Here is a 4,266-nt window from a genome sequence, read left to right as displayed (position 1 = left end):
CTACATCAGGTGTTCTATAACTTATTTCTTTGTACGAGTTGCATAAAAATGTAGCAAATATTGTACGTTGTTCTTCAGTCAACTTTCTTGTTTTATCTTTATAATCTTCCACAGCTGAAACTGGGTTTCCAATTTTTGGTAAAGATTTTGTATGTCCACCTCTGATAATGAAGTCTTTAATTTCTTTCTCCATATTTTGTGTATTGATTAATATTTTCTCAAATTCTTCTTCTGTAAACTTCAACAAATTTTCACAATTTCTTTCAATAAGATTTGTGCCAGGATTGGAAATCTATTCTAGGTTTCTTTGTTTGTTTATTTTTCACACTGTTAGGATTTGAGGTATCACTATTCTTTCTCTTCAAATTTGAAATGAATTGATTGTTCTTTAATGTTTTGCCTAAAAAGTTAAAGTCATTAAATTATGGAAGCTTTAACTAACAAATTGTTTACTTTGTAGTTTTTTCACATTTATATGTCCCTTGCAATCAATTTTATAAGTAATCATTAATTAATATTAGAACCCCATGAAAAATCTTCAAATGATACAATTTATTTGTATACACATTGTTTCTGGAACAAATCTTTTCATGAAAAACTATGTATAAATGCACTGATACAGTAATAGTGAAATGTTTAAAATCTGAAAAGGCAACTAAACATATAAAACAAACCTACCTTCTCCTTTTTTAGAAGATATCAGAGGAGGAAATTCTTGTGCTTTTATACGCTATAAGTACTGATCTACAAAGTAAAATGCACCTGAATCCCTTTCATTATTAATCCTACTTGTTGAAGGCCGACATATTGGATCTGTTTGTCCTTGCAGTATAACTGTTGTAGAGTTTGTACTTTTACCAGCATATTGTCCATCATTCTTGCTATAAATTGGATCTGCCTCGTGATTATCTGAAAATAATAGCATGCATATATGCATATATTCATATATATATATATGATATTTAATTTTCAAATTGATCCATGCCAAGCTTAAGATAGACTGAATGTTGATTGTTGCTATTTTAGACCATGTATATTTATTGTTGCTTGCTTAATGTTCATGCAGTGGCAATAATGAACATTCAGGATGAGAAATTTTTACCAATTATAGAAGTATAGATGTATGAAATAAAATGTATTAAAACTATTCTGCAGTAGACACTGATCTCATTACATTTGTTAGCAATAAAAAAAAATGTAGTAAACACTGACAATGAAGCACACCTTTATGATTATTGACATATACCAAAAAACAGTTTAAAAAAGTAAAAACCTTGTTCATGCAAAACATTCGCAGAAATTGGTGTACTGTTATATGGTGTATTGTTATCTGCTGTCCTGTTTGCAAATCCTGGTTGGTCACATCCACTTAAAATATCTTCACTGACTGAAGTATCTAAAAATGAAAATAATAGTAGGTATTATTTTAGTAATTCAATTTGAAAACAAACAAAAAAATCAATATTACATGAAAATAAAAATTTAATAAAAGCTAACATCAGAACACAGCACTGATCACAGGGATACTATAAAGGAAACCTAAAAATATCTGGTTTTTTTTTAAATTTTGCAAAAGTTTTATGTTATCAGCAATGCAGCAAATGTACATGTAGTGAAAAAAATTTGTATGACTTCAAATAATTTTTTTCATTCTGATTGTTATTCTATAAAAAAAAAAACAGGCTCATAAAAGTACAGATAAACATGTACATGTAACATGCAGAATATATAAACATGTACCTGATATTATACTATTGCCTAGTGATCTCCAGCTTGTCAGTAGTTGATTAAACTGCTCTATTCTCTTCTTATATTCTACCATAGATACTTCAGCACACAGGGATGCAAGCTGGTTTGTTATGACTGATGCCTTTCTGTACTTTTGATGTTCTGACAATGGCACATTTTTTTCTTTCACAGTGGAACAGATAACGTGTCCTTCCACATTTTTGTCTGTTGTCAGCATTCTCATTTTTTGTAGATAATAAGAAAGTGTCCATCTCATGCTGCAAAGAGATGCATCAAACCAAATCTAGCCCCAAAAATAACCTTGTAACAAGGATATGTTCACAAGGAAGTGACATTGATCTATTAAATATACAGGAACATTTTTTGTCATTCAACACAATTTTTCCATAAGAATCCTCATAATACAGAATTCCTGTGTCTTCTTCTGTACTATTTTGCATTTTTTTACACTTTTTGATATTTATCAAAACAAATTTTGCAGCATAATCTGTCAAATAGGTGATGTACTTTTTCTCAGGGGAGCCATCTTTGAACTGACAAACACGTGCCTTTTGCAGTTCAACTGCTCCTGCATGGTCCCTTTCATTTCGTAATGTTCTAATGAGAGGTCGAAACTTGTCAAAAAAAGTCATCTAGGGTCGCATTGGTACAAACAACAGATTTTAACTTCTGGTTAAAGCTTTCTAGTCTGTTATTGGTAGCATTTAAAAATGATTCTTCATCCAATTGCATACCTGACACCCATTCTTTTCTAATTCCATGCCAGTTGCTTTTAATGTATCCAATGACTGCTGAAGGACACATCTCTTCTATTTCCTTGTACACCTCCTCATAGTCCTCCTCAGTTCTACTGTAAACAAGTTTCTGGATTAGTTATTCCCATCTTTTCTACTGTTATTTCACGTCGAAATATTTTCAGTACACGAAATCTACAAATTAGGAGAGAACTATGAGGAAAAACTGATCTGAATGTCTCTCTTCCAATAAAGTCTTTATCGGCCATTATCATTTTCATTTTCTGATATGATGGATTAAATTTTTTGAATAGGTTCCCCATGTGATCAACAAGCTGTTGTTCTTCAGCTGCTAAGAAACAAAGTCCAGCAACTTCTGACTGACCCATACTGTCTTCAACAAGGAAAACATATAAAGGCATTCTCAGATTATTCACCTTAAATGTAGAATCAATGAAGAGAATTTCTGGGTAATTTTCAAAGTTTTGCAGCATTTCCTTGTCCTGGTAAAACAAACCTTGCAAAACATTATCCTCTGATGCAAACAATTCAACTATTGTTCCTGAAATAAAAATTAAACTAGATATAAAACAGTCAAGAAGTTATATTATGCTGGTAACTGTAAAATTGACTAAGTTAATAAAACTGAAAAGTTGGTACAGTCATCATACATGTATACTGTTTCATGTTGTCTACCTTGATAAGCAAATAGGTAACAGACCTAATCAATCAACTAACTATGAAAATTAGACTGAAGTCAAATAAAACTGTCAGAGATACTTTTATTCATACAATGTACATGTAATTTCAATTCTTCACCTATATAAAATTAACAAAGCATTCATTTATGAAGGAGTCCTCTAATGATCTACATTTTATGATTTAATTTTGGATGGTATGAGATTTTGATTTTGAACATTAAAATGGATCATGATAATTCAATTAATGTCACTTTTAAATAGTAACAATGGTCATTGAGGAGTTTCTTTACCAAGCTAGCAACATCATGACATTTTGACCTGTTTTTGATAACTGTTTGCAAATTGGTAATATCTTTGAGTGGTCTCTCAACAGCTTCTTGTTTACTTTGAGAGAAATCAAGGACTCTGCCTCCTCAGTCATTTCCTTTGGAAGTCGTCTTTCTCTTGGCAGTTGTTTAAACAGAGCCTGGAATAAATAAAACTGCACCATGTATTTTTACCACCAAATTTTCAAACTATTGCTGCTTCATATATATCGCATGATATGAATGTCTAGAATATATTTCTTCTCTTCAAACTAAACCTGTTGACTGGATATATCTTAGCGTGGTATTTATGAATAAAATAAGGAGATGTGGTATGATGGCTAATGAGACAACTTCCCATGTACATTATATTGATTGATTGGTGTTTAAGGCCACTTTCAACACTATAGTAATATTTTATGTCGTCAGTTTTTAATGGTGGAGAAAGAAGGAATGCAGAGAGAACCACAGACCTTCAGAATGAAAAGAAACTGTCAGTAACTGCGATTACTCTGAGATTTGTACTTAGTGTCTTTTTGTTGTGGGGATGTACAAGTACCTGGCAACGTCCACTCTGTGCAGTATTTCTATTTGTATCCATCTGATGAGTTAAGCCTTTTTCAACTGATTTTTATAGTTCGTTCTTATGTTGTACTTTTACACCACTGTCCCAGGTAAGGGGAGGGTTGGAATCCTGCTAACATGTTTAACCCCACCACATTCTTTAGGTATGTGCCTGTCCCATGTCAGGAGCCTGTAATTCAGTGGTTGTCGTTT

The 4,266-nt window shown here is 32.0% G+C and overlaps 1 long non-coding RNA gene across 1 annotated transcript; it reads right to left on the bottom strand.

Moving 5' to 3' along the window:
• Positions 1–768: 768 nt before the first annotated feature.
• On the bottom strand, positions 769–3,040 carry LOC127717219 (uncharacterized). The gene is made up of 3 exons (XR_007989146.1): positions 1,741–3,040; positions 1,274–1,396; positions 769–909 (listed from the first exon to the last, which is right to left on the bottom strand). It is a non-coding gene; the product is annotated as an uncharacterized LOC127717219 (long non-coding RNA).
• Between the last annotated feature and the right edge of the window lie 1,226 nt (positions 3,041–4,266).

Source organism: Mytilus californianus, unplaced genomic scaffold (assembly GCF_021869535.1).
Source record: "Mytilus californianus isolate M0D057914Y unplaced genomic scaffold, xbMytCali1.0.p SCAF_90, whole genome shotgun sequence".
In the NCBI taxonomy this organism is placed as follows: Eukaryota; Metazoa; Mollusca; class Bivalvia; order Mytilida; family Mytilidae; genus Mytilus; species Mytilus californianus.
Note: the sequence above shows the minus strand (reverse complement) of the source record. Positions and strands in the feature narration are given on the sequence as shown.